Raw genomic sequence first — 17,160 nt, 5'->3', positions numbered from 1 at the left:
TTGGGCACTATAAACAAAATTTCACGTGGTTTCGTTCCCTTTAGGCCAGTTCCAGCTTTTCTGCACTATTCATGGTTCGGTCCCATTTATGTCGGTTTCGGCTACTTCTGTAACTTCTCTTAAATATGCTTGCACATTACTGTGATCACATACACAGTTGAACAGTTTTGGTTCAGCCTATTCGTTGAACTTAGTGGTTTTATCCCCATAGGTTTTGGCTATTTCAGTAACTTCTCTTAAATATTTTTGTACATTACAGTCATGTCTCGTTAATATGAACGCCTCCGTTCCCCAGAAAAATCGTCCATAATGTGAGTCGCCATAGTAACGAATCAAGGTCAAAAACACAAACATTCAGAAATATTCGTTTAAGTAAAGCTCGTTTCAGGCATAATCGTAGAAGGAAACATAACGGAAAGCTCTGCCTCCACCGAACTGACCAGAGAAGCCTTGCCTTGTACAAGGAATATTGGCACGAACTATTATCGTCCTGTTATCTTGTCCTGAGCCTCAGGAATTGCTCTTTCCGGCGTATGCCGCAGTGGACCCTCTTGTTTTATGGGCAAAGGGTGTCACCCTATCATCCCTACAATAGAGTTTTGTTCGCTGATCACGAATGTTCTCGATCTAATTCGACGGTACTGGAAGGAAGAATGTTCCGAGGTAAATGCATGCTTTGGCTTTGTATGCTTCGGCAAAAAGTAAATTCTTGGCACACGCTGGGGCCTCAGGGGTCACCAGTCATCTTTTAGATGTGACGCAAAGAGGAGCATCTCTTGCCAGCGGCCCTGTCCTGCGTGCGTCCGTCGTCCACGTCCGCACATCTGCGTCTCTCCTCCGCTCGCCTCCTCTCCTCTCTCCGATAGCGAACACTCTCTCCCAACATCTGCGGTCGCACTGCGCGCGGCTGCGCACTGTGCGCATGTGCAGTACTCTTTCTCTCCGCGGTCTCCTCTCCTTCGGGCGTGCTGCGCATAGAAGTGGAGTGCCGCGCTCCGGCCGGTCTCTCAGTCGACGGTCGTCCGCGCTTGCTCTCTTGCCGTACCCGACGATTGCTTGATGCGACGCCAATGGAACCCCCTTCAGCGTCGCATCACACCAGGGTTCCCGCGAGAGGAGGTGGGCGTAATTTTTTTTATTTCTTACTTTGCGGACCCGTGTCCATAATAACGAGACAAAAGTGCCTGTATTTACTCTTTTCATCCCCAAAATAGCTGTCCATAGTCCGGACTGCGGGTTTCTATATTAACAGGGCAGAAATGCATGGCAAGAGACCAGTCGCCAAAAATTTCGTCCATATTGCGGGGTGTCCATGTCAACAAGGCCTGTAGAAACATCATAGGTGTCATTATTGCTGCACCGATGTGATCACCATCATCGGTGCCCGTAGTCGCGTGAGCAGCTCTCGCTCGAGCTGCTTTGTCTTCATCTCATCCGCCATGTTGTAAATAGAAGCACCATCGAATCACCGGGACGTCTCGGCCCTTGGTCCTCTTATTCCACATTTTGGTGCCGATAAACCCGGGAAGAAAGCCCAGTGCGATTCGGATTCATCTGAACTTTGGCCTACAAGAAGGAGGACCCCTCGATGCTGACGACGGACCATTTGATGGACATATCGACGATGGTGCTACCCATGGCTGCGATGGGCAGACAAGACGACGAGGCATCCTCCCCTCCGAGGATTTTCTTCGGTGGGTCTAAAAAGCGATTCTGCAAAAGGTGAGGGGAGTGCCGCAGCTCATCGCGCAATGAAAAACAGACTACCTTCGATGCACGAACAGGGTGTTCCTCAACCTAAGATGCGCCTGCACGAACTGAATATGCAAAGAGAAAAAACGCGGTTTATCACTCGAGAACTGTGCCGAGACGCTAAAGCAATGTTAGACTTACCTATACAGATCAGTGATGTTCGCGATGTGTTGACGAGCTTGCTGTGGCAGCTGCGGAAAATTGTAGTTGAGCTGAGACTGTTGAATGAGGAAATTGAACCGCTTGTTGACATCGACCACTTGGATGAGGAATTTGCTATTAACATTGACCATGAAGACGAAATCACACATATTATGATCCGATTATACTACCAACTGAAAGAGAAGAAACCTGAAACCATCGAACAGTGCGAGATAACCGAGAAATTGTATTCTTCAAAAAACTTCAATGAGTTTCTTGCCCTTACGGAACTATGCGACGGAACACCTGATTTTAAAACCATTGGTGAACCTGCCTTGCTGCCAGAAAAGTCGCCTCTGTCAGATTTCTTGCCTCAGAGAGAAATTCAGAATCTGACCCCTTTGTTGGCTACCTCTGAACTTCAAGGGGAAGGCGCCCAACATTTGCGTGAACTTGAAGAGTGCGCCAGTGTGACCGCGGGTAAGATAACCGGCTCATCGCCTCCAATGACGTTGGCACAACACGAGGCTCCACCACTGGCAATATTGAAAGGGCAAGATGAGACATACATATTATCGACCTACATACAAGCGATACACGGAACTGAAGAGCGGGATGAAGACGTTCTTGTAAGATATGGAAGGAAGATTGCCGCGGCCCGTAGTCGGCAATGCATTCTAAAGAAATCAATGCACTACAGACACCATTTGAAGAACAAGGCACCTGACAACGACAATAGAATTACTAGAGTCCATAGCTACAGAAAGAAGCGTCAGCCTCCAAGACACTGTTTTGAGATGGCAGCAAAGAAACGTGAAGAGCTCGCGTCTGAGTATAGGACTGTCGAAGACGGGCTACGGATTTTCACCTGGCTACGTGCACTGCATCTACAGACTCGGCGTGTACTCAGAAGACGGCCACAGGGACGATTTCGTCGTCTGACTGCCCTACCGGATCGGACCGGAACGAACTTATGTTAGTTTATGGAAGCGGACTGACCACGGTTTGGGCACCAAAATGTGGAAATAAGAGGACCAAGGGCCGAGACGTCCCGGTGATGCGATGGTGGTGTTCTATTTTACAACATGGCGATGAGATGAAGACAAAGCAGCTCGAGCGAGAGCTTCTCACGCGACTACGGGCACTGATGATGGTGATCACATCGGGGCAGCAATAATGACACCTATAATGTTTCTACAGGGCCCATATTAACGAGACATGACTGCACTGTGATCTCATACATGGTTAGGTCAGTTTTCGTTCAGCCTATTCGTTTAACTTGGGTGGTTTTGTTTCCTTTAGGTCAGTAATGTGCATGTGCATGATTGATTTCTTTTAATTGGGGTTGTTTTCCCTGCTTTAGGTGGGTTTTATGCATTAATTCTTCATTTAGGATGCCTTCCACCTGATTTAGGTAGGTTTTGGCAGTCAAACACGCCCCATGCAGACGTGGTCCTCTATGGGATATGGTTTGTGAGTACGCTTCCTGTCTACTCAGCAGTACCCCAGCTGACTAATCAATTTTAGTGCGGGAACATTAAATGACCCACTCAGTGAAAAGGGCAATGTCATCACTGCTTGGTGTCTGTATCAGCTTCTATGGCTATGACAAATTCCCCAGCATATGAATAAAAAAAAAAAAGAAAAGAAAAGGAGCACCACTGACTGCGAACTGCGCGCATACAATGGCCTGACATCCCCATTGGCTGCAGAGCACCAAAGTACGTAGTAACAATAACAATAATATTAATAATAATGCTTTTTATAACAAAAAAGAATACATATGTGGGCCTGCCAAAGCCAGAGGGAGCTCGTGGGGCTGCGTACGGCAGTTCACAACGCTTCAGTACATTGAAAGGTTTACCAGTGCAAAGCTCATCTTTTTACGGCTGTTTAACAAAAAGACTTCGTCCAGTTAAGTGTTTAGAATGGAGGGGAGATGGTAAATGTGAAGACGTTCACCATATTTAATTCGCACCCAAGGTACATTAAAGTGAAGTCAAGGGAGGAGTTCATGCACAGGAACATAGATTGAGCAGAACTCATTGGTCCAAACATATTTGATCACAACAGTCAGCTTGAAAAGGTGGGACAAATTAGGCATGCGGGAACAGTTAAAAATGTTAACACTCGTATCACGGCGCATGCCGTAAATAACAGACTTCAAATAGATTTGAGAAGGCAGTCAATCTTGTTTTGCGAAAGGATGAGCAAAAATAAAAACAACCTATGCCATATTGCACAACACCGCAAGGCAATGCATGAACAATTTGTTCACATACAAATACCGGGGGGATTTGGCAGAGGATAACAAACTGGAAACTTTAGAAGCCGAGTACAAACAAATGCAGCGTGACTGTTCCAGACAGGTCGACAGGTCACAGTCAAAATGTGTGCCTAAGTACTTCATAGTTGATACGCATATTATGGGAGAGCAGGCGCAGTCTTTGCAGTTTATGCCATTTAGAAAAACAGGGCAATCATGCGGGATGAGTTTCGGCGGAATGTGAAAATAAACCAACTGTGCCTTTTTAAAGGGGCCCGGCAGCACTTACCATCGACTACTCGGGATGTATTTTGGGGTAAAGTCTATTGTCCCAGAAATCTTCTCCCGCAAGAATTATGAAAATTCGTTCACTATTACCGAAACTACGCGCGATGAGAAATCGCGCATAATCGTTCCCTCTAACTTGGCTGCGGACAACGCGACGAAAGCTGCGCGCTCTCTCCCGGAGAGGGGAGCGGCTCGCGGCATTCTCTTCTGCAGCCTTCGATATATCACAGGCTGGGGAGTTTTCTCCTTTTCTCCGCAACGTGGAGGGGTCTATTTCCGGTCTGGTGCCCCAAAAAAGCAAGCATGGGTGCCTGCTCGCAAGCGCGCACTCGGGCTGGTATGGCATTTTTGAAGCAATAAACATCTGTTGTCGTGTAGTCTGTTTGAAAGGTAAGTATTGAGCTCATCACTCAAACTACGCACGCACTCAAAGCACAAAAGAAATGGAAAAACTGTGCCTACAGGTCCAGGCATAGAAGAGGTTCGCACGCAGCGCCGACGACGGCGGATCGTCACAGGAAATGCGAGAAATTAGCCGCGAAGTTGGCCAGTCACAGCCGATCGGACAGCCATGGCCTCAATGACGTCGTTTAGGCCATCCCAGGGGTGCATAATAAGGAGAACTGAAGACAGCGCGGTTAATTTTTCCGTGTCTTTCACAGCGATTTGTGCGCTCACTGCTTCACGTGCACGTGTAATATTTGGCTCAGCTATTTCTGGTAGTGTAAGCTAAGCGTTGCGCAGGTTCACTTTCACTGCTCAAAGAGTGTTGCAGGGTCCCTTTAAGATTACCTGTAAGTGTATTATTACTGGACCAATCCATTATTTGTTTACTGTCATGCCCAAGTATCCGACTGCCGTTTTAAACTCAGAAAGTCATGCTAGCAACAGCGTATCATCTGCATATTGATTGATTGATTGATTGTAGGGTTTAACGCGCCGACGCAACGAAGGCGATGAGGCGCGCCGTAGTGGAGGGCTCCGGATTAATTTTGACCACCTGGGGATCTTTATCGTGCGCCGAAATCTCGTACACACGGGCGTTTTTGCTTTTCGCCTCCATCAGAAAAGCGGCCGCCGCGGCCGGGAATCGAACCCGCAACCTCGTGCTCAGCAGCGCAACGCCTTAGCCACTGAGCCACCGCGGCGGGTGTATCATCTGCATATTGAAATACGCGACAGTGAGAGGATGAATTGCACAAATTGTTGACATGAATATTAAAGAAAATAGGATCCAAAATGGAACCCTGAGGGCAGTGGTGTAACTAGACAGGATGGCGCCCATGGCAAATATATTTTCGCGCCCCTTATGATAATAATGATAGTGATTTTAATATTATTATTATTATTATTATTATTATTATCGTCGTCATCTATGTTGAAAAAAGGCCATCTGGCTGTTTTGGCAAAGAATGAGTGATTTTTTTATTGATTGTTCGCTACAGTGAACTACACGGGCACCTAAAAGGCCTTTGCAGAGAAAGACTGCTACCGAAACGGCGTTCGCCTAGGTGACACACGACAAAGGAGAATCTCCTTCACCGAAACGGGCAATTCCCGTAAGGGGTGTTCGCCTATCTCCTTTCCCGGATGAAAAGGAGCAGCTAGCGGCGCAGCCTCGTAAGCAGGCGCTAGCAAATCATAAGCTTCTCACAACTTCGTGCGACCAAATGCGATTTCATAATACTTTCATAAATTTTTTAAACTGCAATGAAATTAAATTGCACTAAACAAGCCCAATCGTAATGTACTTTTGTAAACATCTGCCCACTGTTGCCAGATTAGGCACAGAACATAAGCTAAAAAAGCACTCCGTCGTTGCTGTTTAATACAAATATGTGAAATTACCCATTTATTTTTCTAAACAACAATAAAATGCATGGTTCCTCTCTAAAATAATGAAGAAAACCTATTAGCCGCACTTTATTTTTGTTATTGTGCGTGCTTTTTCCACAGAACTGCTAGCGCCACTTTAATTGTGTGTCAGTTACGGGAACTACATAAAGGAGATCGGGAGTTGCTGTGTGTCAGGAGCGCCACTCCTTTCCACAAAATGTCTTTTGACGTGGCAAAAGGGGTTTAGTTTAAAGGAGATCTAGCGTTGCAGTGTGTCACAGGTATATGTATTCATCGTACCATAGCAGAAGTCCACAAGGTTCGAAAGAAAAGTGAAAGAAGAAATGGACCTTGTCGGTCACCAGTTCTCGTCTCGCTTTACATAAAATAGGGCCATGAGATGTATTGCTCAAATGATTTATTGCGAACTTCATATCTGCATGCGCACATTAGTGATGCGTTAAAAAACTCATCCAGGCAATCCCTGTTGTCTCCTCGTCGCATATATCACTTCCGTTTGTGATGCCACTGCTGATGCCCATAGTTAGCAAGTTGCCAAAAAAAAAAAATTGGCTCCAATCCACGCTGTGAAGGTGATTGGAAAGCAAATCCTTAAACTACACCCACAACAATTGCCCATGCGACGTCACTTGGATTCACACACGTGGCTCTACAAAGAGTGAAACCAGAGATTCTGCCAGCCGTTACCTAAAATTCGCGGGGCGGCGTCACGAACGCAGCAGCGTCTGCCACGGCAGGGCTATAGAGCGGCGGATGCCGCCGCTGTAGCCCGGCCGTGAGTCGGCGGAAAGAAAACGGCGAGGAGCGTCTTTCGAAGGGCGAGACAGCGGAACCTAGCCATCCCAATTGTACTAGCTCGGCGCTGCGGCAGGAAATAGAACGCAACCGCGCAAGTTCAGGAGCGCAACGCCTTCCACTGAGCATTCGCGACGGGTATAGTTTTTGATGGAACACAACCATAATGGTTTGGTGTGAATATAAAAGAGGATCCATAAAATCTACTGCACGTCATTCACCTCACGTTTTAAGAATACCTGGAAAGGATTAATCTAATTGTAAGGGTACAAATTTTAAAAGCGCCCCCCCACCCCACCACCCGCTTCTGGAATACAAACGAAAACCGAAAGCACATGCATACATGCAGCCTGCACACACACTGGCTATCATCTGGGGTTGCCTCCTGGACTCCGTACCTAAGTATTCACACATCTGTGGTGCCACTTCGTGACAAGGAAAGCAGAAAGGAAAGAAACTGCTCGAACAGCCATTGCAGCAAAAGAAGAGGGCTGAGGAAGAGAAGGACGGACAGAGGGGGACGTGCGCGGGGCCGTGTGTGTCCCCTGACATTCGCCCCATGTGTGATCCCCTCTTGTCGTCCTTGTCTTCCTCAGCCCTCTTCTTTTGCTGCAATGTCGTGCCAGCAAGCCCACATTGGCGCTCGCTTCAACAGCGACTTTTGCGGCAGTGCCGCCCAGGGGCGGATCCAGGTTTTTTCTGAGAGGGGGGTCAGCTTCAATCAGTAATGATGATGATGATCATGAGGAGGAGGAGGAGGAGGAGTCTTTTTTATTTGCAAATATTTCGGAAAAGGAAAAATTTAAGAAATATCAAAAATCGTTAACTAGACTTTTTCTACTACCTGAGGGGTCATCATATTGGGGGTATAAGTTCAAAAATTAAGGAAGGGGTCAGGACATCTGGACCCCCCCACTGGATCCGCCAATGGTGCCGCCTCGCTGCGGTGACATACGGTAACCCGGTGCCGCTTTTTTCCCTCGGGCACATGTTGGGAGGACTCAGCTCGGCGCCCCCTCTAAGTGGCGCCCGGGGCACTTGTACCCCCTTGCCCCCACACTAAGTTACGCCACTGCCTGAGGGACACTGGCAGTTAAATACTGCAGATTGCTTTTTGCTTTATTGATCACGACTTGCAAACAGTTAGATAATTATTTAACAGCGACAAAAACATAGTTTGTCGAATACTAATACTTCATGATCAACTGAATCAAATGCTTTTGACACATCCAGGGGTGAGACAGCTGAACCAGATTTGGGAGAAATTTTTGGAGCAGCATAATCTCGATTTTGGAGCAGGAGAACCTTGATTTGGAGCAGAAGAACGACATTTATTACGTCACCTTAGGAGCCTAAAAAAACCAAATTTCTGGCAAATCAGGGGGGGGGGGGGGGAGGGAAGTGCACCTTTTAATTGGTTTTGAACGTACAAAACACTGAAATAGCTATAAATACAGTTTTTTCTATCAGAGTATCACAATTTGTACGAACTGCACTATATTTTTACAAACCATTTTTAAATTTCTAGGCCCTATGCACAGATAGCGTGGAGCGCCATTGAGAATATCGAATTGAAAAACTAAGCAACTCCAAGGCATTTTTATTATCATGTGAATGCCTCAATTTTTATTTTTGCAATCCCAGACCCGGCTTTACGCACAAGTGTAGAGCCGGGTAAAAGTTGCGGAAAGCGAGGTGACAGTCGTCGCACCCCCTCCCCCCCTTCCCCCCCATTTCAATCCCCAAGGTACACGTTCACTACGATCGTAATTTGAGTAACGTTGGTATGTTCAGCCACCTCCCCCTTGGCTCCAAATTTCACTTCAGATAGATGAACCATTATTACTAGCGTGCAATAATAGCCTGTCCTCAGACACTGGTTGAATATTTTGCGGCGATGTAGCCAGCGCCTCCTTCTGCATTGCTTATCGTCCCATTCCCGCCGCTCGCAAGCTTGCTGTTAGAGGCAGCAATAAATCAGCGTTTTATAACACCGCAACGAGTGAGAAATTTCACTTCAAGCACGCACCGCGCCTCACACTCAAGGCCGAAACACAGCGAATTCGCCGGCACCACGTTGTTTTTGATGAACTCCCGTCTTTCGAGTCGCGCAACTTCCCGCAACAGATCAAACGACTAAATGTAAACCCAGCCACCCCCATAACCAAAACCACGGTACAAATACCAGCGAAGAGCACTCTGCCTGAGCAACTGCTTCGCCCGGCGGCCATGTTTTCCTCAGTGTTGCCAACCAATTTCGACCAGATCGCCCCACACCGCACCTCAAAAAGCCCTACATCGCCCTACACAATATTCGCAATTGCCCTACGCCCCGCCCTACGCCAAAAAAATTGCAATTTTTTTATTTTAAACGGTTTTGTTTTGTTTCCTAATATTACAATTTTTGTTTGTACTAATTTTAGTTATTTAGCTTCGGCTACAGAATCAACACATCTGCTGGCTGTGGAGCTTCGGGTGCCCGTGTTCTACGGTCATGTTAGCGCAAGTGCGTCCACTAGCTGCAAATGCCGACTTGATGACCAGCACAGAGTTGAGATTCTCATTTCCAAGCCTATTGCGCTTTTTTGTTTTCACGTCGGCCATGTGCGAAAATCCTCTCAGTAGCGGCATTGGAGTGGGGCAAAGATAGTATCAGCTGAGCCAAGGTTACGATGTTGAGAAACTCCTGCTTGTCTCCGAACGTTCTCATTTGGTGGAGACCGGCCCAAAACAAAGCAGGTGGTTTGACTTCCAATGACAACTTCTCATCTTTGCTGAAGTAGGAAGGCAGCATTCTCCATTCTTCCTCGACTGTGTGCGTAGCGGTTCTGTAGCGTCGGCAAGGCAGGTAGCTTCCCTCCATCTTCTGTGCTGAGGGCTGTCTTCGGGGTCACGAACTGACAAAGAGTCATGGAAACCGGGGTCATGACAAAGAGCCCGGAAACTGGAAGCCTCTGTTTGACCTCAACGGCGGCTGTCTGATAAAAAGACAGACAGCGAATACGAAGGTCGCGAACCGGCACACATCTCAGCACAGAATTGCACCCTTCGCCCAGGTATACCTCGTTAAGGGGCAGCAGAACTCTGGTTCCATGGTATTTATGTCATCCCTCTCCAGAGCAGACGGCTGGACAAAATTTTGCAGCAGACATCGGATGAGGCGTTGACTTTCTCTGCCTGGAGTTCTCCGATGAGGTTTCCTTTCCTTCCATTTCCGTAGCCTGTTAAAAAATTTGAGCACGAATTTCAAACACCTGAAATAAGCCTCTGTGACACTATAGTTCATGTGGTTTAGAAATTGAATTCGGCGGCCCCTATTCGGTCTTTCACGGAGGCTTGCAAGAGAAGGAGTCGCAGGGTTTCCCATTCTTTTAGTACACGCTCAACGCACGCATAAAGCACGAGCCATCGGGTCTCGCATGGTCGCAGAATCTTCCTTTTTAGGGGCGAAGCTCCTTAAGGCGTGGGTCTGTCCATCCTCGACGTATGTATGTAGCCACCTCTAGTTTAGTTCTTGGATTGTTTACTAGATGGCGTGGCTACCTCTAGTTTAGTTCTTGGATTGTTTACTAGATGGCGGTACTTGTATATGATGAAAAGATGCGCTTGGATTGTTTACTAGATGGCGTGGCTACCTCTAGTTTAGTTCTTGGATTGTTTACTAGATGGCGGGGAGCGTTGTAATAAAATCCGTTCGCTGTTGGCGCGCGCTCGGAGTCGCCCGATGGATAAGGCTGCAGATGTGCGAGCCCGCGAGGCAGAAGCGCTCCGTGAAGCTGCGCGACGCCGCCGCCAAGATCCTGCCGTACGAGAGCGGGAGGCCGAAGCGTGTCGTCTGGCTGCGCGACGACGCCGCCAAGATCCCAGCGTTCGAGAACGAGAGGCCCAAGCGTCACGGCAACGGCGCGAGGACCCTGCCGTACGCGAAGCGGCACGGCTGCGGCGCGAAGAGGATCTCCAAAACGTCAGAGAACGGGAAGCGGCGAGAAAGCGCGCGTATCGGCAGGCAGACCCCGATGCAGTGAGAGCTCGTGAGGCGTCTGCAAAACGCATCAGGCGAGCTCAGCCCCAAGGTGCCGACGCGCGGTTTAAGCGAGACTTTCTAGACGTTACGTTCGGACACAGATGTAGTGGGCGAACTTTCACTGAAGAGTCACGGTTTTACCGATTATTTCCCCTCAGGAGCTTCGCCCACTCATCATCATTCACCCCGTGGATATGCTGTGAATTTTTTCAGTCTGGAGGAACTCCTGTAGTGCAAATACTTGTGCTTGTCTCTTGCTGTTTTGATGTTTCCCAGAAGATCTTCCAGGTATCTGGGAAGCTTCATTGCAGCTTTGCTGGGAAAAATGTGGGTGGAATGGCATATGCAGCAAATGAGCACGAAACTCCTGTCTGCCTTGAGCTGAAATTTTTGGGCCAGGGAAATATGCTCGCCAACCATAACGCTGGCGTTGTCACATATATGCCAGGCCCAGGATGTTTTTCAAAGGTACCTTTTTTTCTGAGAGGCAGTTTTCAACAACTGCTGTAAAAAATCGAAAGTCGAAAATTATGGAGCAGGCGCCCCGCGAACTGCGAGATCTCCAATCGGTGCCTTATCACGGGAACACAAGTTCCGAATTGGTTTCGACGTGTTTGGCCGCGGCGCTGGCTCGAAAACACGCGCTCCACCGTGGTGGTAGCATTATGGAGGCACCCTGCATGCTAGCCCCCATAGCAACCGCTGTACCGCTGCGCTGGTAGCAATTAAAATCGCGCGCGCGCCTCCCGCACCAGCCCGGCCATGCCCTCACGCCCTTCATTATAGCTACACCCCCTACCAGCGGTGGAAACCAACTTTGCAACGCAGCAGCCTGTTCATGCCACAGGGCATCAACAGGGCAACACCAGAGTTTGATCTTTTGTGCCTTTCTGCTGCGTCTGCTCTTCGCAAGCTTTTCTTTCCTCCATGGCTTTTCATTTCTTCATTTGCTCCCTCCACTCCCTCTCTACCGAAAGATCGGGTTGCGGAAGCGTAACCTAGCGGTCAAAATTTGCATTACAACCAGTTAGTTGAGGACATAATTTCAGATTTTCGCGGCTTCATGTGGCGCAAAATGGAAAGTTCAACAGAAAAGTTTAAAATCGCCCTACGCTCGGCGGAAAAATGGCAGAACGGCCCTACGGCCCTACGACAAAAAGAATTTTCCCAAGACGCCCTACATGTAGGGCGAAAACCCTACAGTTGGCAACACTGGTTTTCCTATCTTCACCACACTAAGATGGCGGCGCCCGCTGATCGCTGATGTCGTTCCAGAGATAGGGCACTCCGAAAATTGCCGTTTTTTCGTCAACTTCTACTAATAGTTTGTCGCCTCAGTACGCATAAGCATTTTTTCTACAGGACTTTGGAACGATAGGGAAACTTTAAAACTCGCAGAATGTAACATGTGCAACCTGACGTGACTTTCTAAAAAAAAACTATCTCGAAGGCAGTTTTATGCGGGTGTTTTATTGAATGATCAATCAATTAAACCTTAACAAACAGGACCACCTTGAGGGTGCTGGAAAATTATGCCGTCAGCTAGTAAGCATTTTCCCCCACTGAAACTGACGGGAGCGTTAAAATCCTTGGCTCTCAGACTGTTTTGGAGCAGTTTGGCGCAATTTTTGCAATTTTCAAGCTTTTGGAGCAGCCTGGCGCAGGAAAACAAATTTGTATCAAAACTGCGCAATATGCGCAGCTGTCTCACCCCTGCACATCCAAAAATAAAGCACAGGCAAATTCATTTTGATCAATTGTACAATTTATTAAACCACAAGGTTCCTCCGGAGCTCTCTGGGTACTGCAACCAGGTATAAAGCTATACTGGTTGGACGAGAATGAATACCACTATGAATGAATACCAAGAAAGCTCTGAATTAAAGCAGAAATATGCCTTCCCAAGATTAGAGCAATAACAAGGAGAATAGAAACACCTTGATAATTTTCCACCTCCTTTTTTGTTCCATTCTCGTATACAGGGACAACCATACCATATTTTAAGCCTTTGGGAATTACTTGCGTTTCTGTTATGTAGTTAATCATGGCAAGAAGTACGTCTTTCAGACTATCAAAATTCCTGCATAGCACGTCAACAGATACGCCATCGATTCCTGCAGTTTTGTGCCTGTTAAAGCCAAACAAAATATATCTAAGGTCATCTATTGTGCACAGTGGTAGAAAGGCCGATTTCTAGTACTAATAGCCTACTGTTCGTCATTAGACTGGCTACCAGTGAAGACCGACCAGAGGAAGAGAAGAAGGCGTTCAATTCATCAGCAAGGGTGATAGAAGCTGCACCAAAGTTCTGATTTATAACTGACGCAGTATTTTTAAGTTTGCCCCCTCCGAACTGAGTAATGATAGCCAAATTTATAGCTGGATTTTTATCTGACGAGCAAAAAATCTCATAAAAATATTTACACTTCTCAGAGCGCATGAGCATGTTTGCCTTATTTCGAGTAATCATATAAAGTAATCTTAAATGATTGTTTCAGGTGGACATCTATGGTGAGCCCAAGCCAACTCATATCCAGCAATCACTCATAATGCAGCTGTCTTAATCCAGGAGCAGCCTATTTGTCTTTGCTTTATTAGCACAGTTTTTTTTTACGCCTCTTGCAACTGTTGAAACACTGCCCCAAAGGAATTGTAAACTGCGTAAGCTGCAACATCACTAGCTTGTAAGCGTGCTCCAATAATAATCTGAAATGGCTAAATGTAATCTTTTTCTGCCAACAATTTTAACACTTTCGGATTTGCCGATACTGCGCAGAGCGTCAGGGGACTGAGGCAAGATACTGCACCCGACCAAAAAGTGATTCGACGTTTTTTTGTTCGATTATACATGAGTCATGTGGCTATGAATGAGAACAAAGAAAAGGAGCACTGCGTTCAATTGTAAACTCAGTGGGGTGGATATACCCAAGTAGCACAGAACATTAGAATAACGTTATCTGGATGTTGCGAAAGTTTAAATAACGTTAAATGTTACGTGACAATGTTTATGTAACGTTTAAAAAAAACATTCAATGTTTATGTTATGTTAGAAACGTTATTTTTACGTTGAAAACAAACATGTATGTTAACATTTTGTTCCCAACATTTATTTAACGTTTAGAAAGCAACTTAAAACCAATGTTAGAAATGCTAATGTTATTACAATGCTTATGACTCAACATTAAAATAATGTAAATATACAAGCATTATAACAACGTCCAGGGCATGTTCAGGAAACAACTTATGACCAATGTTAGAAATGGTAACGTTATTACAATGCTCAGGACTCAACATTAAAGTAATGTAAAAATTCAAACATTATAATAACGCTCAGAGCATGTTGACGGAAGAAAATTAATGGGATGTAAAAATGTAAACATTATTGTAATGTTACGAAGCAACCACACAGCAATGTTATAGGTATAACACCTTTATTGCAACATTATTGCAATGCTCAAGGCATAACGTTGAAGTAACTTTAGAAATTTAACGTTATTAAAATGCTCGAGGTAATACTGTCAGGTAACATAATAAATCTGAACATAAGCATAACATTTAAGTTACAATGGCAGAGTAATGTTATGCTTGAAGCATTAAAGAAATGTTCAAACTAATTGCACAATACGACAACTGGCTTTTACCAAAGTCCTCAGGGGTACAGGGGGTCAAAACACGTCATTTCTCGTGAGGGAGGTGGGGCGGTGGGGGAAGGGGGGGTCATCTAGGACGGGTATTTTGTGTAAACGTGAATAGCATGCGCCAGATAACGCTTCCAGGCTCCAGCGCGTACCGGTCGGTTCTTCTGGCTCCCTCTTCACCATTTTGACATACTAAAAGGATGAGGATATTTCGGGTTATTTCCTTATTTCACATATATAGAACTTTGCATCCCGTGCCGTCGGCGTGTCGCCACCGATTCTGCAATCTCTGGCGTGTCTTCCGCGGCCAACATCCAGCTCTTTTGAGCAGCCCTGGCAGCTTGGGCCAACGATTCCTAATAGCATAATACCATTCTTAAGCTGACAGACCGCTGGAAGCCAGATGCTCGTTCAGCCAGTCACGTATATATTTTTTTGCACCAAGGATCAGCCCAGCCAAGAGGCCACCTTTTTATCTTCTTTTCCACGATCGACGCGTGCCCTCAGCTTTTCGTTTTAATCTTTTCCGCAGCCTTCACGCAACCTCCGTTACCTCCCGTCACAGCTCCTAAAGCACGCGTTGCGCCATGGAAACTAGGTTCGATAAAATAACACAAGCCTTGGTCGACGACTAGAGGACAGATGCCTCTTTGGGCCCCTGACATTAGAAAGATCAGAGCTCTAGTCAATGTGCAGGGAGAGGCAGCTGTTTGAAATTGTTCCGAATGCGTAAATGTTCCGCGCGTCTTGTGTCCGAACCCCTTCCGCCTTCTTCAACTCGCGAGCCCTGGCGTAACTTATGTTATGACCTGAAATAAGCTCCCCGCTTGTTACATTGTTAAATTGGTTGAAAGAGTATACACAATCATAGCTATCTCGAATTAGGCTTGAAATAAAGAAAAAGGACGCTCTAGGCGAATGAAACCAACTGTCCGTTCTTAGCAGACATCTTGACGAAGAGACAGAAAGGCAGTTTAGTGGGTAAGCTTTACGGGTGAGGGCGGGAAGGGAGGCTAACAAATACCATCCCCCCTCCCCGGTTTAAAATCCTGGCTACGCCAATGCTTTTAAAAATCGCAGCCACATTATTTCAGTGCTTGACTGCATTTTGACGCCGGAGATGTGCTGAGACAACGGTTGCTCCAAGCATGCATTATAACATGCAAAACAACTTTTTTGAGTGCTGAGAAAGACTAGGATCGAAGTTGTTCGTTTATGAGTTCCCACTTTGGTTCCCTTTATTATGTAAGTAAACTTGGACCATTATACATTCGTGTTTAATGGGTGTGTTCTTTTGTGTGACCCATCTGTAATACCTTTTAGCACATTGTGTTCTTTTTTAGGCGAAAGATCTGCCGGACTGGAGGAGCAAACGTCGCTTCTACAACCAAGCAAATTTTCAGATGAGTTGTTTCGTTTGAGGTAGCTGTCATCTATATACAGTTGGACAGGAAGAAAAGAAGAAAAAGGTGCGAGAGGCTTAGTATCTGTTCCCGACTAGTATGTGGTGAGTGTAGAAAATTTCTGAGAGCCTATTTTGATTTGTTTCAGTAGATCAATTGATAAACTGCTATGCAGCCCATAACTAGTTGCGCCCTATGTTTCCAGCTGCTGCGGGTGTGGCGCAGGCCACAGTCGATAGCGGACCACATCTTTGGTGACTGGCTCCGCTTTGCAAATATTGGGCTTACAGGAACCCACAAGGTAAGCAATAAACTAATATTCTCAAAATTTAATATTGCATTTGTATTTAAATGATTTTCATCCTCATCTCTGCCTAATAAAAGTACATGAACCATGCAGAAGGTATAAAATTCCACAAGCGAGCATCAGTGAACTCGGGAGATTCAAGTTGAAAGTCAGGCGACCTAAAATTTTGGGCGCTTGCTTTCTTCTGGTCATATGATTAGCACGAGTTGCTGCGTAGCTGCTTGTTCGTTTACTCTTCATTTAGTGTGTGCGTGTGTGCGCTCTCGTTAACTAAACAAATCCTTAGGCGGCAACTACTTTTTCGTGCAAAAACAGCCTACTGCTGCAGCGTACTGCAGTAGGAATTGTTTGCTTTTTCCACACAGACGCAGCCAGCCCCTGGATGGAGCCTCTTCCTAAGTGTGCTATCCATAGACTCTCCTGCAGAGCAGCAGCAATGGAGTGCAAATTAAAAAAATATATGTAACCATGCAAAATGAAATAAAGTTTTATTTGAAATTTCACATTTCCTTGTTATTTTGAAAATGCTTTAAAATATATCGTATCCGGTATACGGGGATAACAGAAACAATGCTCAACGATATACATTCCACACGTTTGGCAAAACGTCACTGTAACGTTCCTGGTCCACATTCTGAAAAGGTTTTGAAATGTTAAAAGATCGTTTCAAGTGTGTTTTCTGCAACGTT

At 46.1% G+C, this 17,160-nt stretch overlaps 1 protein-coding gene across 4 annotated transcripts in view; it reads right to left on the bottom strand.

Moving 5' to 3' along the window:
• LOC144169893 (uncharacterized) overlaps window positions 1-17,160 on the bottom strand; it is a 29,701-nt gene that overhangs the window by 3,230 nt on the left and 9,311 nt on the right. The gene's annotated exons all lie outside the window — the stretch shown is intronic.

Source organism: Haemaphysalis longicornis, unplaced genomic scaffold (assembly GCF_048455015.1).
Source record: "Haemaphysalis longicornis isolate Haplotype H1 unplaced genomic scaffold, Haemaphysalis longicornis Haplotype H1 scaffold_2, whole genome shotgun sequence".
NCBI lineage: Eukaryota > Metazoa > Arthropoda > Arachnida > Ixodida > Ixodidae > Haemaphysalis > Haemaphysalis longicornis.
The sequence above is the reverse complement of the archived record's forward strand: the minus strand, read 5'-3'. Positions and strand labels throughout refer to the sequence as shown.